This window comes from Leucoraja erinacea, chromosome 11, assembly GCF_028641065.1.
Source record: "Leucoraja erinacea ecotype New England chromosome 11, Leri_hhj_1, whole genome shotgun sequence".
NCBI classification, from domain to species: domain Eukaryota; kingdom Metazoa; phylum Chordata; class Chondrichthyes; order Rajiformes; family Rajidae; genus Leucoraja; species Leucoraja erinaceus.
The window spans coordinates 4,930,863-4,958,370 of record NC_073387.1 but is presented as its reverse complement, the minus strand read 5'-3'; the positions used below and the strand labels follow the sequence as shown (position 1 = coordinate 4,958,370).

Genomic DNA, 27,508 nt, shown 5'->3' with positions numbered 1-27,508 from the left:
ACAAAAATGCTGGAAAAAACTCAGCGGGTGCAGCAGCATCTATGGAGTGATGGAAATAGGCAACGTTTCGGGCCGAAACCCTTCTTCAGACTGATGGGGGGTGCTGGAAGTTTGGAACTTACTCTTTACTCTTTGCTTCTGTGAAAGACTTCACCCATGGCACTGTCTTTACACTGTGGATAGTGCCAGTATTAACCAATTTCCCTCCTGGGATGAATAAAGTTCTATTGTATCGGATCGCATTGTATCGTATGGTACAGTAGTTGTCTGTGACATCCCATGTCGCTGTCTCTTCAACCTCCCACCTGACCACCACCCTTCTTTCATATTTATCCATTTCATTTTGCACTGATGTTCAACAAGGATTATTTGCTGGGCTAGTTATGGCACAGTGTTGCTGTTGTAATAGTTCCCGCTCCGCCTAGGAAGCGCTACTACCACATTACACTGATAATAATCCTCATCTAAGGCAATCTGCAGTAAGAGTGACAGTTTCTGCTCATCATTGCCATTCAGTACAAACAAGAACTTCGACATGGGATTGACACAATGATGAAGGGGTGAGTAATATCCAGGCTGAGACCCAGTGCCCATGTGCGCTTCCTTCTCCCCAGTTTTGCTTGCGCTGTGGTGAGACTCATCACTTGCTGACACACACGATCTTCTTAGGCGACAGCCTCCCTTGAGCCCCTCGGTATTGTCATGTTTACACCTCTGTTGGTGCATTATCATGTAAAACCACTGTGAGTTATTCCTTCACAGAAGGCCCCCGACCTTAAACTCCAACAACAGTTGCAAGTTAATAGGCCTATTTCCCTGCTCTTGCTCTAGTGCTGTGCAGCCAGCGCTTGGCTGTCCAATTATTTAAAGTGCTTAATCTCCTTTGTGTGGTGTTTACATAAATATAAGTTTTCTCTAATGGATTAGCAGGCATACTTCAGATGTTGCTCTCCTTGGGATATTCCCCAGGTCCCACACGGGAAAAAAGCAGCCTCCTGCCCGACCCCCTGTGTAACCTGAGCCTTTGTCTCTCTGTTAATTAGAGATATTAGCCACTGCCTAATAAAGGAGCTTCAAATTCCAATTCAGATGGAAAACAAAATGGGAGGAAGCTTTGATGGGATTTAACATTCCCCACGATCAACAGAACACCACTGGGAGTTTTTGTCTGATTGATTTAATGACCACTGTCCAGTGAGTTCTGCATTTCATCAATGCCAGAGGGCTCTCCTAACCTATCCTAACAATCAACTGATAATATAATATACACAAGGCAATAACTAAATCAGTAGCATGCTGTCTGGTGATGAATACATCCAGTCTATTAAAACCCTGTACAATGCCTTTGGTGATATCACCCCATAAAACTCTGTCAAACCACCACGAATTTCACTTTTTTCACACAAGGGATGGGCTGGTCAAAGGCATTTCATCTTTATTACTCAGTTTGCTAATGGGGTCCACAAATTAGGATGGAACCTAAATTATTTCTTATCTTAAAGATAGACACCAAATGACCAAATGCTGGAGTAACTCAGCGGGACAGGCAGCATCTCTGGAGAGAAGGAACGGATGACATTTTGGGTCGAGACCCTTCTTCAGACTCAGTCTATTCAGAGATGCTGCCTATCCCACTGAGTTACTCCAGCATCTTCAATGTAAACCAGCATCTGCAGTTCCTTCCTACACATTGTTTCTTAACTTGCTACTGAGCTCAGTATTCCTGAGATGGATAGGAGAGGTAAAGGGGGGAACAGGATCAGAAAACTATCTGTGAACTTTGTGTCTGCATCACTGCTGAATGGGTAGCAGTATTAAGGGAGTCAGTTGAGTCAAACAGAGTTTGCTATCCAGTCTCGAATGGAGATCTGAAGATAGACACAAATGCTAGAGTAACTCAGCGGGACAGGCAGCATCTCTAGTGAGAAAGAATGGGCAACGTTTCAGGTCAAGGCTCTTATTCACACTCCAGTGGAGATCCGATGTGGGACAGTGTTCCCAGAGAAGGGAACAAAACTGTCCAGGAGGGAGATGTTGGCAGAGTTCTTTATAAATAAACCCAGGAGAAGAGACTTCCACAAAGCTGTAGGACACCACAATTTGCCAATCTTCTGCCAATGGGTAGAAGCTGCAGTCTCTCAGTCCCATTACTGCCTCTTGACTATTTCTTAGTGATTCGCTGGGGATTTTACGGCACTGGGCACAGAAATCCAGTCACTCTACTCCCCTCCCAGCACCTCATCATTAGCTTTAGTGCATAGAGCGAAGACCAAGGCATCAAGGCATTGGGCTAAAGCTGCTGGTTTCAGAATGCAAGGAGCTGATCCTATATTCATCCATTGTGGGTCTTTGTGGCTTTAAGTAAAGGGGCTCCCTGAACAGATTGGGGAGCAGTATCTCAACATAATGAAACAAAACAAAACCCATGAGGGGTTGAGAGAGGCAGTGACTCACACAACTTTTAGGAACAATTGAATCAGAAAGAGGATAGAAACATATAATTTAGGTGCAGGAGTAGGCCATTCGGCCCTTCGAGCCTGCACCGCCATTCAATATGATCATGGCTGATCATCCAACTCAGTATCCCGTACCTGCCTTCTCTCCATACCCCCTGATCCCCTTAGCCACAAGGGCCACATCTAACTCCTCTTAAATATAGCCAATGAACTGTGACCTCAACTACCCTCTGTGGCAGAGAATTCCACAGATTCACCACTCTCTGTGTGAAAAATGACTTTCTCATCTCGGGTTTAAAGGATTTCCCCCTTATCCTTAAGCTGTGACCCCTTGTCCTGGACTTCCCCAACATCGGGACCAATCTTCCTGCATCTAGCCTGTCAAACCCCTTAAGAATTTTGTAAGTTTCTATAAGATCCCCTCTCAATCTCCTAAATTCTAGAGAGTATAAACCAAGTCTATCCAGTCTTTCTTCATAAGACAGTCCTGGCATCCCAGGAATCAGTCTGGTGAACCGTAGAAGCTGCACTCCCTCTATGGCAATAACTGTCCTTCCTCAGATTTGGAGACCAAAACTGTACGCAATACTCCAGGTGTGGTCTCACCAAGACCCTGTACAACTGCAGTAGAACCTCCCTGCTCCTATACTCAAATCCTTTTGCAATGAAAGCTAACATACCATTCGCTTTCTTTTCAGAATGCAACTGCTGCCTACCTGCATGCCTACTTTAAATGACTGGTGTACCATGACAAAACCCAGGTCTCGCTGAGAGGCTCCCACCTTTTAGGAACACTTGAATCGGCCAATAGAAGACCAGGGGCCAACTGCTGGAAAATAGGATTAGTATGGATGGGTATTTGAAGGCCAGCGAGGAAACAATGGGCCGAAGGGCTTGTTGCTCTGTGATACAACTCTATAACTCTATTAAAGTGTATAATCAAGCAGGCCTTTGTGACCAAAGGCCTAGTATGATCCATCTTAAAAGGTTCCAAGGAATCTCTAAGTTCAACCAAATGTTCTGAAGAAGGGTCTCGACCCGAAATGTCACCCATTCCTTCTATCCAGAGATGCGGCCTGTTCCGCTGAGTTGCTCCTGCATTTTGTGTCGATCTTCAATGTTTGACAACACTGAGTTGCCATCTCAGCACCAAGACCGGACCCCAACACTAGGGTTTGCTTGCTGCACATGTGATCCACCGTGGCCTGCTTCTAGGCTCTGTGAATGTTGACCTTGGCAGCTTGTTTATTCCATGTTGCAACATGAACCTCACTAGGTAAATGCTTTCCAAACTTGGAGAAAGGTTGGCACTTTATTTATTAGGCAAGCAAGCAAGAATCCATTCAAGGGTAGCTCGCTCATTCCCAACCTAGAAGGTTACACATATGAGGCCCAGATGAGGTACCTGACACTTAAATTTGGTTTTCCGTTCTGTCCTGTGCTAAGCAGTGCTACAAGGTCAGTTTTCTGTCCTTAACTAAAGGTTCTTTCAGTCACATTCCTATCCTCATCTGCTTATTTATTTGACCTTTGCATCCCATTCTCTTCAGTGAACTGAGCCTTTCACACGTCACTATATTCCAATAGGAATAATATAAATAGTTGCGGGTTCTTGAATTTATAAAAACAAAATTGAGAGAAAATGAGACCAGAGTGGAGATTCTGACATCTACTATAATTTCCCAGAGATTCAGTACATGAGGCTAATTTACATTGGGACTGACACTGAATCACTCTAGCCCAGAGGTGCAAGGCATTGGGATGTCTCATTAGGACTCCAGCCAGATCCAGGATTACTTCCTTGGTAAATCCAGTCACTGGCTGAAAGGTATTACCAGCACTTATGAGTGACCCTAGCTTGACCTCCAATGGTTAGAAGCAGCTTCAATTACCTGCCTTGCCCTTTTCCAGTCACGGCCTTAAAGGGATAGGCACAAAAAGCTGGTTTAACTCAGCCGGGTCAGACAGCATCTCTGGAGAAAAAGAATAGATGACCTTTCGGGTCGAGACCCTTCTTCAGACAATTTTTCTCCAGAGATGCTGTCTGACCCGCTGAGTTATTCCAGCTTTTTGTGTCTGTCTTTGCTTTAAACCAGCATCCAGCATCTGCAGTCCCCCCCCCCCCCCCCCCCCCCCCCCCCCCCCCCCACCCTCTCCCCCCCCCCCCCCCCCACACACACTTAAAGGGACAGACGAGGTTGGTAGTTAACCAGCAGGGGGGAGGCAGATTGGTCCACTTCAGCACTGGGCATGTATCTAATCAAAAACATAAGGGCCATGGCGACCATTGAGGAAATTGAGCAGCAGATTTGCCACAGTCCTCTGAGGTGCCAATGTTTGCTCCAAGCTTGCTTGTGAACAGCCAAGGTTCAGACCTCAGACCAGTGGGGATGCGTACATTTATACAGTCACTAGAGAGTGGGACTGGGAACAGCTTGATGTTATTCCCTACCAATACAACTTTATTCTGTGTTCCATGTCTAAAATATCCTTTCAATTTGGGTCCCTGGAAACATTGGAATTTATTTTTGTGTGATGACGTCAACTGTTTTTTTTAATGTTTTAAAAAGGAAGAAACCAATTTTTTTTAAGTTAAACGTACAATTCAATGGAATAAGTGGGGAAAAAAAGTCCTTTTGCGTCATTATCACCTCTCTATAGTATTTTGTCCATGTTTCCTTCCTTGAATGCTGATCATTTTAGCGGGCGGTAATTTTTTTTTCCTGCATTTCCCTCTGAGGGAACAAGCAACTGCCCCCCATACCACAGCTACCATGGACAAGAGTTGCTGTCAACAGCTAGGTATATCAATACTGAGCACGCAGCCCTTTCCTTTTGGAACCCTCCACTGTTCTACCAGAGGCTTCCTCTCAAAGACAAAGGGAATCTCCGCATTTGAAGTTCAAGTGAAAACAATGAGCTCGAACGACTTTAGTTCCAGGGACGGGCGTGTAGATCTGGCCACAGGAAAAGCAATTCTATGTTTCTCTTTAAAAAATATTCGTAAGTATCAAGAGCAAGGAAGCATTGCAGGAAATAATTTCCTTCACACATACCCGTTTGCCAACAACTCCCCACCCTAATACCAGAAAAGTATTTCCCAGATTACAGATGAGATGAGATTCAATTTATTCACATTACCTTGCTTTCCTTTCCAATGTCCATATGCTGACACGTGGGTCATGGCAATCTCCTGCCACCTCATGTGTGAGGTCAGGAAAGTCAACAATCCATATGCCTCAAGAGCACAAAGATGACTTTGTCAGTAAAGGTGGGGTGGTATTGTTTATCTATGTGTTCTCTGTCCAGTGCTGACTTCATTGCTAACACTTAAACCCTGACATCCCTGCCTCTGGAGATGGTTAGGTTCTCTCCCTACCGTCCAGTATTTAAATTGGGTTTGGGACGGGAGCAATGGTGGACATTCAGGAATGGGAGGAGGACTTAAGTACATTATGAGGTGATATTAGTTGCAGCGTATGCCCCCTTCAGAACAAAAGTCTGGTGATAAGCACCAGTTTGTGACAATATTCAATAAATATGCATGCAAAAAGAGACAAATGGTGCTGGGTTAACAATGAGGGTCAGGTAGCATCTCTGGAGAACATGGAACGGCGATGTTTCGGGTCAGGACACTTCCTCAAGGGTCCCGACCCTTCAAGTGTCCTGACTCTTTGTAAACCAGCATCTGCAGTTCCCGTGACTGCAAACATGCTTGCATTTCGTTCTGGACCTCCCTGGCAATAGTACATTCCAGGAAGTGTGTGTACTGCTGTCATGAGCTGCAGGGAGGTATTTTCAGAGCAATTTTGAGACACCAGGGTGTGACGTACCCACAGAATGAGAGCCCAGAAGGGTTGGGGTTGTGAAATAAATGTGAAAACATGTCAGCCTCAAAATTAATTTGGACTGTTGCTGATCGGACTAGTGGCCTTTGAATGTATTCTGTTGAACTCTACAAATAAAATCAATCATTCAAAACCAAAGCATTAACATAACCAAATAGTTTAATCCCATTCTTGGCAACAGTCCAAGATGATCACCCTGCTTCAACCACTACGCAGGTAACTGAATTAAAACTTAGCCCAAACCTCGACAATAAATGGATTTATTTAACCTCGGAGAGACACGTTCAAAACACTAACCCAATTAACCCAGAAAAATATGAAATCGATACCCTGTTTGGAAGTCTTTTTTTCTTAAAAGGTGGAAAATCAGGCAGCAGGCAATTGTGGATATTGGATCCAAAAGTAACATTTAGCTCATACCCCATTCAGGAGACTGGCACCATCCCTACTACAGATCGATTAGTACTCTCAGGAAGGCAGCCTGGAGACCTTTGACCCCCTTCAATCTTTCATCCAACAATGCCCGGGCTGCCTTGTATCATTGAATTAACCTGCACAGTAGGCTTCTGTGCAGGATTTTCAGTCACATTAGAAGCGTGGCAGGCATGTCTCAGTGTAATGTTTCACCTCTTTAGCTAAACCCACAGCTATAAATGGACTCCTACATCCAGCACCACACTGTGTGCATGAGCCTTGTATAGGCTTCCATTTCATGCACATCCTCCACTTGTTATTTTATTTTCTTGCTTTAAGGTACTGGTGAAAGTTCACTTTGTGATTTTTCATGAACAGGCAGCACAACAAACAGGGGAAAGGTAAAAAAATGCCCTTTGACCTTTTTTTTTTAATTTATGAAAGTCCCCTGCAAACCCACAACAGCGTAAACAGCACCAAATCCTGTTGTTTCCAGGATCAGTTCAATTCCTGACGTTCACCCCACCCCTTCTTTCTGGGGTTAAGAGGGAAAGATAGAATGTGTAGGAAGGAACTGCAGATGCTGGTTTAAACCAAAATCGATACAAAATGCTCGAGTATCTCAGCAGGACAGGTGGCATCTCTGGAGTGAAAGAAAGGGTGATATTTCGGGTCAAGACCCTTCTTCAGACTTGGAATGGCGGAGTAGACTTGATGGGCCGAATGGCCTAATTCTGCTCCTATCACATGAACGTGAACTTCTCACAGTTTACACCCCCTTTCTGACTGGACTGTGGACATTGTTGCATTGCAGTTACATCGGGTTCAGGAGCAGCATAAGTGGACAAGACCTGCCTTGATAGCAACAAGACCAAATGTGCACCAGATTCTGGTGTGTATTACACAGCTCTTTACCCTGCCAGGCAACTGAAACATATATTGCTGGCCTCAAACGTGAACATATTAGTCACGCCAAACAACTCAGGACTGATTGTGGACGCAAGAAACTGAAGATGTTGGAAACTTGAGCAAAAAACAAAGTGCTGGACAAACTCAGCATCAGGCAGTGTCTGTGGAGAGAGATGGGATGGTTCAGCTGTTATCAGACAACCGAACCATCCTATCACCAACTGGAGAGTGGTCCTGCACTACCATCTTCCTCATTGGAGACCCTCGGACTATCATTAATCAGACTTTACTGGACTTTATCTTGCACTAAATGTTATTCCCTTTATCCTGTCTCTATCTGTACATTGTGGATGGCTTGATTGTAATCATGTATCGTCTTTCCGCAGACTGGATAGCACGGAACAAAAAAGCTTTTCACTGTACCTCGGTACACGAGACAATGAACTAAACTAACTAAATAGTGTGAATATTTAAAGTCGGCAAACGTTTTGGGTCGGGATCCTTCTTCAGACCCAATGCATCATCTGTCCATTTCTCTTCACAGATTCTCCATGAGCAATTGAATTCCTCCACCTGTTTCGTTATCATCCGGGATCTCAGCTACGGATAGTGCAAAATGCCTCTGGTTCTGACAGATTGCGAGACTGGGAAAGCAGCCAAGGTAAGTGTGAATTGGGAGAGAGTGGATGTGTTCTCGGGCCAGAGAGCAAGGTAGGAGAAACCCAGAAATACAGACCTGGGATCCCACTATTCCAAGTGGAAAAACATGCATTGTGCAGGAGCAGGAAATGGTGCTTGGATTAGTCTGGAATCATTCCAGTGGATCATACAGGCCAGCATCCCACTCTGTGAGCCAGTGGAATGAGAAGCGGAAAATTGGGAACAGCCTTTCACAAAGGGGTTTTCCCGGAACATTGACTGTAAATCACTATTGCAATGACCACTGTGTAATGCATGTTTATAACCAGTGAGGCTTCCTGTTTGAGCCACAGAGCTGCTGCCTTACAATGCCGGAGACTCAGGTTCGACCCTGACCTTGCCTGCTGTCTGTGAGAAGTTTGCACATTCTCCATGTGACCGTGTGGGTTTCTTCCGGATGCTTCGGTTTGTCCTCCCACATCCCAAAGACATCTGTAAGTTAATTGGCAACTATAAATTGTCCTTCATGTGCAGGGAGTGGATGAGAAAGTGGGATAGCATAGAATTAGCGTGAATGGGCGATCTATAGTGGGTGTGTACTTGATGGGCTGAAGGGCCTGTTCCCATGCTGTATCTCTAAAGGCTAAACGCTAATCCCATTACATTTGCCTGTCACCCATCAAATATCTCTGATGAATCCCGAGTCTTCCGAAGCATCCTGAATCAAATCAGTAAGACCATTTCATTGTGATTTTCTTTTACCTGCATGCAAAAGTATCTGTGCCTAAACATCATGGAGGTAAGGCAAGAGATGTGGATTTTCCAATTCATTAAACCATCACAATATGAAAAATAGCTATAGTTCTGCAGTTAACATCAATACTTCCAGTAATCTCTGGGTCAGAGGGCGGTGGAGGCCGGTTCTCTGGATACTTTCAAGAGAGAGCTAGATAGGGCTCTTAAATATAGGGGATATGGGGAAAAGGCAGGAATGGGGCACTGATTGTGGATGATCAGCCATGATCACATTGAATAGCGGTGCAGGCTCGAAGGGTCGAATGGCCTGCTCCTGCACCTATTGTCTATTGTCTGTAATCTTACTTATATCCTAACATAAATACCAGTGTGAAATTTTATTTGCATCCATAATTTAAGGCTGATTATTGATGCAATTACAAAGTTTCGGGACAATTCCATCACAGAGGTGACTTTTTCTTAATGCAATTTAAATTTATAAAGTTCCGCTGTTCAGTGTTTCTTTCTCCTGCCCCTGCATGCATTAAAGGAACAAAGAAAGGGTTAAATCAGCTCTCTCCTCTTCCCCCCACCCCCCACCTACCTTAACTCAAAGGAATGAGGAGCACACAATGAGCTACAATATGTGATCACCACAATCTGCCCTTGTCGCTGTCGTGTCTGAGCCTAATGTAATTACCATATGGTTGTCTTTCCAAGAGTTAAGGGCCTGTCCCGCTTGGGCGTCATTTGCGCCTCATTTACGTGTTATGTAGAAAATTGATCGACGCGCATATCACATGGTGAGGGCGCGTGGGTGACGCGCGCATATCACATGGTGAGGCGTGGAATCGCATGTAGTGGCGCGCGGTATCGCGTGGCGCTCCAGGATTTCATAGTGTACCGAAATTCTCACGCCACCCGTGTGACGCATCGGCGTCGCACGCTGTATCGTGTGGTGACGCATGGTTACGTCACCGTGCGTCAACGTCCGTAAACACGCAACGCCGCGCCCCGCCCATACGCAGTCGGCCTGCCTTTTACGTGTCATGTAAACTCTAACCTCGTCCACACAGACCGCTTCCTGGGTTTCTCGCTAGCCTTTCTTGTTGTACTCCTGCCTGGCTGATCTGTAAGTATGAGGGCAGCTGCTAACAGAAGCCTCTGTTGTTGCTGCAGCAATAAAATCTGTAGTTCTTCCATGATGGTCATGATACAGAATAGGGAAGCTGTGCTGACGCATGATGCGTGATTTGCGCACGACAATGATTTGCGCGCGTCAATCATTCCTGTCGAGTAAATGACGTGCAAATGATGCCCAGGTGGGACAGGCCCTTTAGCTTGAAGAGGAGGTTGGTGGAATTATAAAGGAAAAGTACAGGCTTTCGTACATACTCATTACTAGAAGGCACAACAAGCTAGAGTAACTCAGTGGGTCAGGCAGCATCTCTGGAGAAAAGGAATAGATGATGTTTCAGGTTGAGACCCTTCGTCAGACCCTCTGATTACTAGTGCTGATTCACCATGTAACCGATCTGTGTCCCAGGCTGGAATGAAGTTAGCCACAAGCAAACAGTAGAGAGTTGGGGCTGGACCATTATAACCAGTAAATAATTAGTGAAAGAACATGCAGAAGATAAGACCAGTCTTTCGTTCCCTGGAATTAAATACAGGAACTACTGAATGGCCCTTAGTGCTGAAAATACTGGAGTAACTCAGCGGGACAGTCAGCATCTCTGGAAAGAAGGAATGGGTGGTGTTTTGGGTCGAGACCCTTCTTCAGACTTCAGTTCATAGTGCTTCTGGCAATACCAAAGCAGATCAACACAAGCGTTGAAATCTCATATGGTCTGGTACATTTTCCATGATAGTTTCTCATGAACGGTGACTCTATTTCTCACTGATGCTGTATGACCTGCTGAGTGTTTCCAACATTCCCTGTATTTATTTCAGTTTTCCAGCATCTGCAGGATTGTGCTGTGTGGATATTTTTTTGCCCCCAGTCTCACCCTATGGCCACTTGTATCCATTCATTTTGGTAGTCACTACTGTATCCGCTGTTCCAGGTGTCAACTTCTCTACATCGAGGAGACCAAGCGCAGGCTCGGTGATCGAACACCTCCGCTCAGTCCATTTTAACCTACAGCATCTCATATTTTGCTTGGTTAGCTTACACCCCAGCGGTATAAACACTGACTTCTCTACCTTCAGATAGCCCTTGCTTTCTCTCTCCATCCTCTCCCCCTTCCCAGTTCTCCCACCAGTCTTACTGTCTCCGACTACATTCTATCTCTGTCCTCCCCTGACATCAGTCTGAAGAAGGGTCTCGACCCGAAACGTCACCTATTCCTTCTCTCCAGAGGTGCTGCCTGACCCGCTGAGTTACTCCAACATTTTGTGTCTGCCTTTGAAAGGAAGGGTTGGCTGGGCTGGGATTGCAGCTGAACAGCTCCTGAAGTGAGTGTTTAGTTTTAAACTAGGATGTCTGCAGTCATCAGTTAAAACTGACAAGATTTTCCTTTTATTTGGACACTGTTATTAATAATACATTGATATATGAGTGCCGCATCCTCTTCCCTTCTTATAATAATATTTATGGTACATTTCCTAACGGTATTATGCACTGCCTATCATGTTAAAAAATTCAGTATTCCAAGGTATTAGTGCATGTGTCACAACATTGATTTTGGATTGCTGTACAAGAGAATAGATGCAGAGTGCCACATGGAAATGCAGCAAATGCAGCATGTGATCCAGGCCCTGATGTAAATGCAATTCCTATACACTTTTTAAACATCGCTAAGTGGTCTTGCCCCGTCTTACCTATCTGAGCTTCTTCACCCTTATTCGCCCTCCCGCTCTCTCAGGTCAGATGATCAGCTGCTCCTGATTGAGCCAAAGACTAAGCGGAAGCTCAGAGGGGACCGTGCCTTTGCTGTGTCGGCTCCGAGATTGTGGAATGAATTGCCTCTGCACGTTAAACAGGCCCCTTCTCTAGCTGTTTTTAAGTCACTCCTGAAGACATATCTATTCTCCGTGGCCTTTGTAGACCAGTGAGGTGTTGAATTGTTTATTAACTTTATTTGCTTGGTTTTGCTGCGTTGTTCGTACTCGTGTTTTACGTTTTTTTTTAATTTATTGTTTGGATTTTCGTATGTAATTTATGCGCCTCGTGTTAGTTGTATGTTCTGTTGTTCTGCCTGTTTTATGATGTCTTGCTTGTTTTCTTTTATCTGTACAGCACTTTGGTCAGCTTTGGTTGTTTTTAAGGTGCTTAACAAATAAAGTTATTATTATTATTATTATTCCTACATTACGTTGGTTTAATCAACGGTGTCCTTTCTCATTCCCAACCCTCCCCATCTCTTGCTCCCACTTCCCTCCCCTCTCCATCCTGATGTTACGCTGCCCAGTTCCTGCAGTAACTCCAGCGGCTGGTTCAATCCCCTTGATAGAAAGCACTGCTCTTTCCCACCACATGTGCAAGCAATGTTCCTGCTTTCAGTGGCGACAAGCTGGAGCCAGTGCCTTCCGTTTGGGAGGTGGTGGGGGGGGGGGGGGGGGGGGGGGGGGGGGGGGGGGGGGGGGAGGAGAGAGAGTGTGTGGGGGAAACTTTGCAGTGTGTCACAAAGAACAAGCCAAACACCACCTTCCCCCCACCTTCTCCATCTCCTTGCTCCACTGCCCACACTGAACTCATCAGTAGGTCTGAGATTTATTGCAGCTGATGCCAAAGTAAGGTTTAATTCACAGCTACCTACAATGACACCAGTGATAGCGAGCACAAACAGAGCTTCCTTATTCCGCTACCTCTTGGTCTGCCTCCGAATCGGAACCCTACCACCGCTTCATCCCCTGCAGCTCAAGTTAACACCATTATAATTTCCTTGCTTGGTTAACCATTAAAAAAAGATCAATTTTTAAATTGTAAATATTTTCTCTCCTCGTGAGATGAAACATGTAAATGTACAGGGACTCCATTGAATACATTGTACACGGTATGTGTTTGACCTCGCTCAGGCAATTGCAGCACCATGCAATTATAGAGCAATTTACACATAACAAAACATCCGAAGGTGCTTCAATACTGGAAGGATCAGACATTCATGGTGGAGAGACAGAGGGGGTGGTCAGCCAAAACAAACTCACGAAGGATCACATTCAAGGAAGTTTTGAGGGAAGTTTGCAAATGAAGATCAGGGTTGTAACACAACGACTATGGGCTTGTTCACTACTAGGGTGTTGAGAATAAGTAGGAAGGAACTGCAGATGCTGGTTTAAACCGAAGAGAGACACAAAAAGCTGGTGTAACTCAGCGGACAGGAGCATCTGTGGAGAATGAGTGACGTTTTGAGTCAAGACTCCAGACTTCAGAGTCCTATTCCTTTTCTCCAGAGATGCTGTCTGACCCGTTGAGTTACTCCAGCTTTTTGTGCCTATCTTATGTTGAGAATAAGTGTCGGGAGTGAGGAAACATGTGGCGAGTGCAGGAAAACCTCTTCTCTTGGGATTTCTGACCACATGTCTTCAAAATCAATTGAAACATACATCATGTCATATTTTCCACAATGAAATCCTGCTATCCATTTGAATACGTTTGTCATTCCTTCACCTTTTTGAGTTTCTCCACCACCTTTCCCAAAGAACTTGGTTGTCAAGATTGAGAATACAGTTCCTTCCAAGCTGTTATCAGACAACTGAACCATCCTACCATAACGAGAGACCAGTCCTGAACTACTATCTACCTCATTGGAGACCGTCGCACTATCTTTGATTGGACTTTACTGGCTTTATCTTGCAATAAACATTATTCACTTAATTCCCTTTATCATGTATCTGCCCACTGTGAATGGCTCGATTGTAATCATGTATTGTCTTTCCGCTGACTGGTTAACAGGCAACGAAAGCTTTTCACTGTACCTCGGTACACGTGACAATAAACTAAACTAAAATAAAAGTAATGTTTCTGAGGCTGAGCCTCAGGCTTAAATCCAAGTAGCCAGTGGCGGTCCTCAGAGAGTGTCTATACCTTAACGTTTAAATAGCGGAAGACACAGTTCTGTTGTAGGATAAAGGTCCAGGTTACGTGCAATGTCAGAATGGCTGGAGAGGTTACAGGTAGGGAGAAAAACCCAAGATAATTTTGGATACTTCCAGGTTCTTATAGAACCACATCCAGACCTGCATTCCTTGTCAGACACATAGAAAGGCCTGGAGTGGAAGAGGGGATGTCATGGAGGACTCTCTCTAACTTCTACAGGTGCACAGTAGAGAGCATACTGACCGGTTGCATCGTGGCTTGGTTCAGCAACTTGAGCGCCCTGGAGCGGAAAAGACTACAAAAAGTAGTAAACACTGCCCAGTCCATCATCGGCTCTGACCTCCCTTCCATCGAGGGGATCTATCGCAGTCGCTGCCTCAAAGAGGCTGGCAGTATCATCAAGAACTCACACCATCCTGGCCACACACTCATCTCCCCGTTACCTTCAGGTAGAAGGTACAGGAGCCTGAAGACTGCAACGTCCAGGTTCAGGAATAGCTACTTCCCCACAGCCATCAGGCTATTAAACCTGGCTCGGACAAAACTCTGAACATTAATAGCCCATTATCTGTTTATTTGCACTTTATCCGTTTATTTATTCATGTGTGTATATATTTATATAATGGTATATGGACACATTGATCTGTTCTGTAGTCATGCCTACTATGTTCTGTTGTGCTGAAGCAAAGCGAGAATTTCATTGTCCTATCAGGGACACATGACAATAAACTCTCTTGACTCTTGAATCTTGATTGTGGAGAATCGTATGGCATCATGTGGCTTGTTGCCACCCACTGTTCAACTCACACACAGAGAGGGTGGAGACACTGGACAACAGAGCAAGCAAGGACAGAGGAGTCGACATCTTTGGAGGCAGTGGGGAAAGATAATGGCACCGAATTACACTGGAAACATTAGGCACAAAGTGGGGATAGTCAGTGGTGCTGCGAAGATGGCAAAATAGAAGAGAAATTGGTATTAAGATAGATGAATGTCTCTATTTCCATGTGTCGGAGAAATTCACTAACACAAAGCCATTTCTCTTTGTACTTCCCGCGCATATTAAACTGAATTTTGTAACAAGCAGAACATGACAGGGATGAAAAGTTACTAACGGTGGTACAGTCACATCAGTCAGGTCGCATAGGAAACCCAGTGCCACAGGCATCATCTCTGGAGAGAAGGAATGGGTCCCTTGTCTGCTATCCAGAGATGCTGCCTGACCCGCTGAGTTACCCCAGCATTTTGTGTCTGCGGTTTAAACCAGCATCTGCAGTTCCTTCCTAACACAGTATAGGGAACCCTGTGCCTTTAAGAGTGGGCAGAAGCTTCATGAGGTGAACTATTTGTCGTGAGAAGGTCACTTAAGCCTGGTTTTTATTCCAGTGTGGTGTGAAGGGAGGAGGGCAGGGGGGTATTTGGGATCTTGCCAAATGTAAGTTAAACTTTTTCACACATTTCATGTCCTGATGTTGAGGCTGTCAATCAGTGTCTCCCAATTCCCCTGGGCCACCTCTCCTAGGCTGGTTAGAGGTAAGAAAACACACATCGAAGGCTAGTCCCCACATAAGGGCCCTTCGCTGACAGATGGTCTGACTTGCTACTGACAATCCAGTGACAGGAAAGGGTTCTCCACAGCTCTTGCTTCTGCCCATTTCAGCACTTGTGCTGTCAAAATATTGTTTATAAAGCAGGCGTTTGTCAAAATACGTGTTTTCTTTTTTTAAGAGGAAAACTGGCAGTGTGTGTGTGTGTGTGTGTGTTGCTGGCTCAAAACAACTTTGGAAAAGCTGTTGTATTGTGCCACCCTTAGCTCACTGCTTGCTACAACAGAACACTGGAAGTGTGCCTGTCAACTATCCCTGGCGTTTGCCTGTTCTGGGCTCCAGACAGTAAACATAGAAACATAGAAAATAGGTGCAGGAGTGGGCCATTCAGCCTTTTGCACCAGCACCACCGTTTAATATGATCATGGCTGATCATCCTAAATCAGTACCCCGTTCCTGCTTTCTCCCCATATCCCTTGATTCCATTAACCCTAAGAGCTCTATCTAAAGGGCCTGTCCCACTGTATGAGCTAATTCAAGAGTTCTCCCGAGTTTACCCTGATTCGAACTCTGAGAATTACGGTAATAGCCGCTCGTAGGTACTCGGGGCTCTCGTGGACATTTTTCAACATGTATAAAAATCTTCGCGAGTCCTCACGAGCTTACCGCGTTTCCAGAGTACCTGCCGTTAGCGTTACGAGCCGCTAAGAGACGTCCCGAGCTCTGACGTACCCGCTACGTACATTCTACGTGCTTACCACGAGTTTGATTTTTTTTTTTAATGCGGGAGAACTCTTGAATTACCTCGTACAGTGGGACAGGCCCTTAACTCTCTCTTGAAAACATCCAGTGAATCGGCCTCCACTGCCTTCTGTGACAGAGAATTCCACAGATTCACAACTCTCTGGGTGAAAAAGTTTTTCCTCATCTCAGTCCTAAATGGCCAACCCCTTATTCTTACCAGTACAGTGAAAGTACATTGTAACATTGGTACTGAGGCACATTGACCAACAACAAGCATGGGTCTGCATTGATCTTTAGCCTGTGCTATTGCAGTGCACATCCCTATCCAACCGCTGCAGGAGAACGTATTTTAAACTTATTCACTGTCTGTTCAAATTAATATATCAGTTTAGGAGCAGTATCCTTGTTCATGAACTTTGGATGAGATATCACAGGGGGGCATCAAGTCTAATCATCCCCACCAACCCACCTCTCTCCATCCCTTGTGCAGGAAGGAACTGCAGATGCCGGTTTAAACCTAAGATAGACACAAAATGCTGGAGTAACTCAGCGGGTCAGGCAGTATCTCTGGAGAAAAGGAATAGGTGACGTTTTGGGTCGAGACCCTTCTTTAGACCTCTCCGTCCCATGCAGGACAACCTGGACTTGGATCTGGGTGGAAAGTTAGCGAACAGCAAACAGCAAACAGTGCCATAAAAAGCTTCACTAGGTTTCTTTCTTCTACTGAGCACAGAAATACGTGGTCTGGTGGGGTCCAGGTCATGGATGTCCTACACACTAGCTCCATGCATGACAATTGTGAGCTCTCAGACCAGAAAGGGAGAAAAATGAAAATGAATTAAAAGTCGCCCCAAGCTCTGAGTCCACTGGATACACTCAGCCCAGTCAAATGCTTGTATGGGAGTGAGTGGAGGACAAGCACACTCCCAAAAAGAACACAAAATATTCTTGAAGCTGCTAAGTCTTCACAAATTGCACTTTAAATTCCACTTACACTACGAAAAATGTTATAAATCTCCTTTTTTTTCATTGTTTTTGTGATGCTGGTCATTTGTGAGTCGCCATTTGAAAGGAAAATTTAATCATAGCTAACCTAAATGTTACTTACACAGCTGTTAGTGCTTAGTGTTATCTCTGAAGTCTGAGATGTGAAATCTGATCTATTACCAGAAGTTCTTCTGGATTTTGAAATGTTTATTTAGCAAATAAAACCTCAACGCCTCTCTTGTTACTCCCAAAGCCCAGTTTCTAATCAGCAATTACCTTCAAGGGGGGACTGTGCGTCGTTAAGGAGGCTGGTTTACAGTTCTTTCAGTTTTTACACTATCCTTTTCAACTAAAGGGAGAACGGATGAGAGATGACCAAACTAAAACAAGTAATCTGCTTCCATTTCCACACCAGCTCACCAAACCTGGGCAGCATTACCTTTCCATGCTGTGTTGAAGGATGAAGAAGTTTGGCATGTCCCCTACAACTCTCACCAACTTCTACAGATGCACTGTAGACTGCATTTTATCAGGATGCACCACAGCCTGGTTTGGGAACAGCTCCATCCAAGACCGCAAGAAATTGCAGCGAATTGTGGACGCAGACCAGACCATCTCACAAACCAACCTCCCTTCCATTGACTCCACTTATACCTCACGCTGCCTCAGTATTGTATTGTATTGTATTCAAATGTATTGTCATTGTCTCAATTTGAGACAACGAAATGAATTTCCCTTACAGGCAGTATCATTAAAAAAATCACCAAAAAAAAATAAAAATTTAAATTAAATAAATAAATGATAAATAAATAATAAAAATATTAAAAATAAAATTGAAATTGAATTTTTTTAAAAAAGCACAAACACAGAAAGTCCACGACACAACATAACATAAATGGCACCAAGGTGAGGATGGCACCATAGTCCTCAGCAAGGCCAGCAGCATGATCAAGGATGGGCCGCACCCCAGCCACTCCCTCTTCATCCCTCCCCCATCAGGCAAAAGGTATAGAAGTGTGAAAACGCACATCTCCAGATTCAGGGACAGTTTCTTCCAAGCATTTATCAGGCAACTGAATCATCCCATTGCAACCAGAGAGCAGTCCTGAACTACTATCTACCTCTTTAGTAACCCTCGGACGTTCCTTGATTGGACTTTGCTGGCTTTACCTTGCACTAAACGTTATTCCCTTTAACATGTATCTATACAGTGTAAATGGTTCAATTGTGATCATGTATTGTCTTTCTGCTGACTGGAGAGCATGCAACAAAAAGCTTTTCACTGAACCTCGGTACACGTGACAATAAACTAAACTAACTAGCTACCTGTTACCAGCCTTCAACATCTCACTCAAACATGGGATTTGGCTGTGGATATTGGCAAACTATTCCACATGTATAGCAGCTCAGCACAACCTGATTCACTAACACACTCAGACGCATGTATATAAATTTATGGCCAGCGATTTGGAACAAGGAATTATTTCTTCCTCTCCCTCAACCAGGTGCACCCAGCATCATACATTTGTGAAAGTAACATCTCGAAAAGACAGAAGGAGACTCAAAAATAAAATTGGATAGAAAGGGTTTAGAGGGACATGGGCCAAACGTGGGCAGGTGGGACTAGTGACTATGGGGCATCTTGGCAAACATGGGTAGGTTTGGTCGTAGAGGCTGCTTTTGTGTTGTATGACTTTAGACCATGTGTAACATGGACTGGTTATGCATTAATTATGGTCTGGTTACCTAATATTATTGATCATTTATCGAATTACTGATTATTGTACATGTATTTGTTGTGTTGTTGCGTTAATGTGCCTGTGAAACTAAAGCAAGTAAGAATGTCATTGTTCCATTGCCAGTGCATATGGCAATGAAAGACTCCTGAGTAAGTATTGAGAAAGTAAGCCTGGGGATGTGAGGTTTTTTTTTCCATCATTTTGCAGGTGGAAGGAATAAAAACAAAATAAGAAAACTATCAATGTTGGAAATTTGAAAGAAAAACATAAAATGCTGGAAACACTCACCAGGTCAAGTGCCATCTGCGGAAAATGAAACAGACTTAACATTTCAGGTTGAACACCCCATCCGCCTACAGGGAGGGGTGGACCAGTTCTTCTGGGCAATAAGCTTTTAGCATGCTGTCATTAAAAGGAACATGGCGTCTCTTGCTTTGGAGATGAAAGATTCTAAGTTTATTCTGTAAAACATTTCCCCTGAGTTCTCTGTTAAACGTCATCCAATGCTTGAGCAATCCACCCATATTATTCTTCACTTAATGTGAAACAGCATGCGAGCCTTTTGATAAGCACTAAAGAAACAAAAACAGGAACAGGCCATTTGACCCCTCTATCCTGCCCCAGCAGTTACGTTTTTACATTGATTCCCAACTACCTAACCAAAACAATATGTATTGATTCCTCAATTGTCGATATTAATTAATCTCAGGCTTGAACATGCTCAGCATGGGGCATTCACACATTCCAACATTCCTTTACCCTCTGAGCGAAGGAAATCCTGAGGCTATGACCAGTTGACCAAGCACAGAAAGGGCTATCGTTACGCTGAACACCTTCTCTCAGCCCGCCTCGGCCCACGTGATCTCCCGGTTGTCAAACACTATAGCTCCTCCTCCCATTCCCACACTGACCTTTCTGTCCTGGGCCTCCTCCACCGTCAGAGTGAGCCCCAGCGCAAATTGGAGGAACAGGACCTCATTATTCGGTTGGGCAGTTTACAATCCAGCAGTATGTATATTGATTTCAATAACGTCAAGTAACCCTTGCTTTCCCTCTCTCTCCGTCCCTCTTACACCCTAGTTCTACTAGTTTCACTGTCAGGATTAATTTTACTGTTTGTATGCCTTCTTGTCACCTTCCCCTCATTCAACAATGAACCATGGTACATTTCCCAGATCATCGTCTGCTTCAATCTGTTCTTTTCTTGGTCTATGGTATTTATACACACTGGAACTTTTTTCTCCTGTTCTGTATCATGTTTACACATTCTGTTGTGCTGCAGCAAGCAAGAATTTCATTGTCCTATCTGGGACATATGACAATAAAACTCTCTTGATTCTTGTCTTGACCTTATATATTCTTTGGACCCTTCCATATTTTCTTTCCCTCTCCCCTGACTCTCAGTCCGAAGAAGGGTCTCGATCCGAAACGTCACCCATTGCTCCCCTCCATAGATGCTGCCTGTCCCGCCCGCTGTGTTACTCCAGCAGTTTGTGTCTATGTTCAAAAGACAAAGCTTACAATTGTGTAACACCTTTTGTGGATTCTAGACACCTCAAGGCACTTCACAACTAAGCATTTCTGAAGTACAATCACTGCCAGCAAACTAACAGCAAATATAGATGCACAAGAGCAATATGATACTGAAGAAAGGTCTCGACCCAAGACATCTTCACCCATTCCTTCTAGCCAGAGATGCTGCCTGTCCTGCTGAGTCACTCCAGCATTTTGTGTCTATCTTCAGACAAATCTGATTTAAAGTCATTGGTCTAGGCACCTGTGATAACTCCCCTGCTCTTCTTCAACATTGTTTTTTACATCTGTCTGAGATATCTCGATTTAACATCTTATTCAGAGAAGGCTGCACATCAATGACACTGTAATTCCTCAACGTTTTGGAGGCAAAAGTTTCAGGTGACATCGTATTGTTTTTACCTTCACATCTGCTGTGCGGCTGTGCCAAGCCAAGCACTCAAAGGATATCAAAGGATATCTCCTCAGCATGCCAGGCACCCAGCCCAGGATAGACACAAAAATGCTAGAGTAACTCAGCGGGTCAGACAGCATCTCTGGAGAAAAGGAATAGGTGACGTTTCAGGTCGAGACCCTTCATCAGACCTGAAACGTCACCTATTCCTTTTCTCTAGCAGCGGTGCTGTCTGACACTCTTGAGTTACTCCAGCATTTTTGTGCCTAACTTTGTTTTAAGCCAGCATCTGCAGTTCCTTCCTACCCAGCCCAGGAATCAATCTGGTGAAGTTTTCTGCACCCCCTCAAAGCCAAGTATTTTAAATAAGGAGAGCAAACTGCACAAAGCACTTTCACCATGCCATGAAACATTTCTCTCGGGCTGTTGCTTTATGCAACTGTGTGAGGGTGGAAGGGATGGTTCTTCTGTTCGACACGATGCAGGGATGGAGAGCAGGCTCCCCATTTGGGAAGTGAGACATTTTAGCAAGTCTGACTAAAAAATATTTTTTAATTGTAGGATTGATTACATAACCTTCCAATGGTAAAAAAAAAATCAATTCCTACATGTTTCTTTTATGAGTTCAAATTCTACCGTGAATTTACATTTTCAGAAATTATATTCAGTTTAGAAAAAGGTCTGAACGTAAATAAGAGCTGGCATCAATAAAAGTGGCCATGAAAGTGTTGGATGGCCATAAACATCCATAAACACCCAATTTATAGAGGTCCCTACATACCAGAGAGCTCTCAATATTATTACATTCCAAAGACCAACGTATGGAAATATGTTCATTCCTATGAATGGCATAACTCATTCTACTCTTCCCTCCACTATTAAGGATTGTTTACTCAGCATGGAAACAGGCCCTTTGGCCCAACTCTTTCATGCTAACCAAGATGTCCATCTAAACTAGTCTGTGTTTGACCTATATTCCTCTAAACTTTTCCTATTAATGTAACAGTCACAATGTCTTTTAAATGTTAATGTATCTTAACTGCCTCTGGCAGCTAATTCCATACACCTACCTTTCTCTGGGTGAAAAATCTGCTCCTCAGGTTCCTATTAAACCTTTACCCTCTCACAATGACCCTGTGCCTTCTAGTTCTTGATTCCCCAACCCCGGGAAATGTCTGTGAGCATTCCCCTATCTATGCCCCTCATGGTTTTATACATGTCCTATAAGATCATCCCTCAGTCGCCGAAACTCCAAGGAATAAAGTCCCAACCTGAGTGCAGATCTTGGCAACATCCTGGTGAATCTTTCTCGGCACTATTCCCTGCTTAATGACATCTCTCTCATAGCACGGTGACCAAAATGGACACAACACTCCAAGTGCAGCCTGACCAATATCTTGTACAGCTGCAACATAATGTCCCTTACTTCTGTACACAATGAAGGCCAGCATGCCAGAATTTGTCTTCACCACCCTGGCCATTGTTCTTCATTATCAGTCTGTGCATTGTGTGCTTTTGATCCCATCCATTGCAATACAGCGATTTTGCATATTTCCTGACCTATGGACAAGATCAACTTTAGGGACATCTGCAAATTAAAGCAGGTTTGTACCACTGCATGTATAGGTGGACACAACCCTGCAGGATGCAAACACTGGGCTTTGTGTAAGGTGAGAACTAGGTAAGTCTGGCTTCCCTGGGAATGATGGCGCATAGGTTGCTTCAGTATTTATTGTGTGTCTCAGTGTTGCTTCCTCTTGCATTGGGGTCAGCATCTATAACTTGGTCTTCATTTGGATTCTTCATTGTCACCCAATGATTCCTGTCTGAAACATGTGAGGATTTTGGGGAGAGCACAGGATCTGACTCCACTCAGAGGCACCATGTAGCTCAATGGGCTGCTGACGCAAACGCACCACCAAGGCCCACACGTACAGTGAGGCACCAGAGGGTGTCTGCTGCGGGGAGAAGCTGTACTTCAACACAAGTCAGTGTCTATGAAGGACAATGGGAATTTGGGATGCAGCCAGATACTGAGTTACTTTCCAGTGATATTGAGCTTAGTTAAATATTTTGTCAGCATGTAAGTTGTGTCCTTGTACTGTTCAAATCTCCTCCAAACCCATTCTGCTTTCGGGCTGAATCTAATTACTGTTTCTTCTCCCCTTCACCAATAACTTATATGCACTGAAGTTACCCATTTGAGACGAGAGGTCTAATTGAGCATTTGTGTTCCACATCGACCTCTCCGCCCCTCTTTACCTGTCAGTATATCCTTGAATGATCAGCTGGCTTTGTGTTACGTGTGCCTGTGGTGGCAAGTTGCATAGTGCATTTTCTCTGTGTGCAAAGAAAAATTACCTCTGAAAATAGACACAAACAGCTGGAGTGACTCAGCGGGACAGGCAGCGTCTCTGGAGAGAAGGAATGGGTGACGTTTCAGGTCAAGACCCTTCCTCAGACTGACTCGTCACGACCCGAAACGTCACCCATTCCTTCTCTCCAGTGATGCTGCCCGTACCCGCTGAGTTACCCCAGCATTTTGTGTCTATTTTCAGAGGACATTTTTCCTTCTCCTATCTGCAGTTTAAAACAGCATCTGCAGTTCCTTCGTGAACAAATTCCTCTTGTTGGTGACAATAATTTCACATTTGTTGGTGACATAATTCTACACTTACGGCGTCTAATTTTGGGTGCTCTCGGTATATTTTGCTGCATGCTGTTTCCTTGGTTCATTCGTAGGATGAGAGCATCGCTTGCAAGGTTGTCACTGGTAGTCCATCCCTGGTTGTCCCAGGATGTGAATGAATGAATGAATGAATACTTTATTGTCACATGTGACAAGTCACAGTTATATTCTTCGTTTTGCACACCCAAGGTATGCAAAGAGTCACCACATAAAGGGCACCCGCAAAGTTACAAGGTATCCCGTGCCAGGTTCTCCTTTGTTCTCCCCCCCCCACCACCGCTGGTTCCTCCCTTGTTCTCCCCCTCACAGAGGTTCCACAGTGCTGGTGAGGGCCCTGATACTAGCCCATGTTCCTCTCCCCAGCTTGTTTGCAATCATCTTCCTCCACAGTTCACTAACGACCACAGGTACAAAAACAAATTTAATTTCTTACACATTTAACATCTCGGATGCTTTATCTTCCTTCTCTACACCTGACTGTACCAGTGCACCAGGCGTGCCTTCAGCAGTCACACTTCTTTCCCTGACCTATCTATCTCTTCATCCCCATTTACTTGCATTGTCTGAGTGACATGTGCCCCTTATCAGTAGTCCAGCCCATGTGTGTGGGGGCTGCTGAATACTGCCTCTCACTGGAACTCCCTTCACTCCAACAACTGCCTGTACTGCCGGGCTGCTTTGTTTCACTGCACCTCATGAATGAAGCATTGCCTCTTCAAGTAAAACTACACTGAATCCACCTCTGGGGTTCTGGTACAAGACTTAAAATGTTGGCACTTGCAGCCTCGGTTTCAATTTTCCAAAGGAAACTCAACCAATTCCTTTCAGCTCTAACTTAGCTGCTATTCCTATCTTTGATCGGACTTTACTGGCTTTACCTTGCACTAAACGTCGTTCCTTTATCATGTATCTATACACTGTAAATGGCTCGATGGTAATCATGTATTGTCTTTCCGCTGACTGGTTAGCACGCAACAAAAGCTTTACCACTGTACCTCGGTACACGTGACAATAAACTAAACGGAACTGAACATTTCGCTGGCTCAGCCACACTCACACCAAAACTCATCCTTATAATTCCCACGCTAATTGCTGTGTCGTGATGCTGACCTCCCACCGTCTGCCCCCATTTCACTCTAACAGATGCAGACACCAAAACCATGAGTTATATTATTACTGAGCACATGATAACCCACCGAAACTTAAGCATTAATTCCTCCTGTGGCTGCACGATAGTCACTGTTACTCCACCCAACACTGGACCCCCTCTCCATCCATTAGCCCTCGATTCCAACAGCTTCTCACTATCCATTTACGACGTTTCATTAGCGGAGATTTCATCTTTCATCTCTACTCTCTCCCACTTTCTCCCTATCACCGACCCCCTACATTTCTTTCTCTTCCTTGACTTGCATTTTGAATGTTTTTTCCTGTTCAGACTTTGGGCCACTTTTTTATAGTTAGATAGATCTTAGTATAAGATCGATTTATGGTTGATGCGTTGACCCTTGCTTTCAAAGAGTTTCATGTTAGAAGAGCTTCATAAATGCATCATTATGCAATCAGCAGATTCTGATCTGACCTCTCTCTGTGGAGGCAGAGTAAAGGGGCTGTCCCACTGTACGAGGTAATTCAAGAGCTCTCCCGAGTTTAAAAACAAATCAAACTCGTGGTAAGCACGTAGAATGTACGTAGCGGGTACGTCGGAGCTCGGGACGACTCTTAGCGGCTCGTAACCCTAACGGCAGGTACTCGGGAACCGCGGTAAGCTTGCGAAGATTTGTGAAGATTTTTCAACATGTTGAAAAATGTCCACGATTGCCCAGAGTATCTACGAGCGGCCATTACCGTAATTCTCCGAGTTCGAATCAGGGGAAACTCGGGAGAACTCCTGAATTACCTCGTACAGTGAGACAGGCCCTTAACTGGTAAATAGCAAAAGCAAGATTAACACATTGATTGGACTACAGCCCCTCACAGGAAGATCACCGTCTTGCAAGTACAGACGAGAAGACATTACCATGGAATCACTGCCCCCTCTGACCACCACATTGCTACAGCAAAAGGAACACTGTCCATTTTTTTTCAGATCAGAAATGTGGCCACTTTATTTATAATTAGATAAATCTTATAATAAGATAGACTAACTGGTCGAGGGTGCGATGCAAACAGCTGATTCTGCCCACTATCAAATCTGAGGCCCGTCTGCTGCATAATTCCGCATTGGAATAAAAAATTAAGATAAAAACAGTATGCAACAGGTCACTTGTGGAAAAGGAATGGATTGTTTCATTTAATAGTGCTTCCGTAATGTCTGTGATAATCTTCCCTTGTATAAACACCCCTTCTGAGTGTCTCTTAAAGTGACGGTATAAATATGATAAATGATGCAACCATCAAAATTAATCTCATCCATATTATGTGCCTGAGCAGTTCCATATTCCAATAATAAACTGTATCACTGCAACCATATAAGCACTCGAACATCGCATCAATCTACAGTAACTCAAACTTCATTCCCACAGCTGTAAACGACCACATCCACACCATATAGCTTTATACATAGAAATCTCACCAGCCCGCTTTGAGACATTCATCTGTATCAGTTAATCAATGAAGGTATAATGCATTGCAATAGCAGTTAGATACAGGCTCAATCATATTAAAAGCAATTCTCCAGCACCACTGCACCAGATAGGCGGTGGGGAGGCAGGGATGGGGGTTCGGTGGGGGGGAGGAGGGGAGGGGGGGGGGGGGGGGGGGTGGGGGGGGGGGGGCACAGTGCGGCTAGGGGGGGGGGGGGGGGGGAGGGGGGAAGGAGGGGGGGGGAGAAATAAATCTGCCAAAATTCTTAGGATGGAACTACGGAGGCTGGTTAACACCAAAGATAGACACAAAGTGGTGGAGTAACTCAGCGGGACAGGCAGCATCTCTGGAGAATAGGAATGGGTGACGTTTCGGGTTGAGACATCTGAAGACTGAAGAAGGGTCTTGACCCGAAACGTCACTCATCCCATCAACCCAGAGATGCTGCCTGTCCCGCTGAGTTACTCCAGTATTCTGGTATCTTCTGCCAAAATTCTTATTCACAACCCAAAATCCCCAGGCGATTGCAAGGGCCATGCGAGCAGTTATGGGAATGTTTCCTGCACTCCTCCACAGTTACTAGAGATTGTTTCTACTGTACAACTCAGCACCATATTTTACGGAGCTTGAGCACAACCAGAGGCCAATTAAAAAGAAATACTTAAAGTAACCATACTGTTTTATTAAGGACTTGAAATTCTCATCTGTCTACGTATTCATAACTCTGTCACAATAGAACACTTTCAGAACCCAGATTAACACATGCACGGGCAGCACGGTGGCGCAGCGGTAGAGCTAGTGCCTTACAGCGCCAGAGACCCGGGTTCTATCCTGACCACGGGTGCTGTCTGTACGGAGTTTGGACGTTCCTCCCGTGACTGCATGCGTTTTCCCCAGAGATCTTCGGTTTCCTCCCACACTCCAAAGACGTACAGGTTTGTAGGTTAATTGGCTTGGTGTAACTGTAAATTGTCCCTAGTGTGTGTAGGATAGTGTTAATGTGCGGGGATCGCTGGTCGGCAAGGACTCGGTGGGGTGAAGGACTTGTTTCTGCGTTGTATCTCTAAACTAAACTAAGCTAACCTAAATACCGAGGGATTGCTACACTGTCAAAAGACAAGCATGTGAAAACATAAAATATTTTATTTCTATTGTGCTTAGATGGATGTAAAAATATCAAAGAGTAGGGCTATTTCTGGCTACTATTTATTTACTAAGCCAAATACTCCCTAAGTATCTGTCATTTT

General features: G+C 44.5%; 1 protein-coding gene across 4 annotated transcripts in view; it reads right to left on the bottom strand.

Moving 5' to 3' along the window:
- Window positions 1-27,508, bottom strand: part of ebf1a (EBF transcription factor 1a) — a 500,414-nt gene that overhangs the window by 434,845 nt on the left and 38,061 nt on the right. The window lies entirely within an intron of this gene.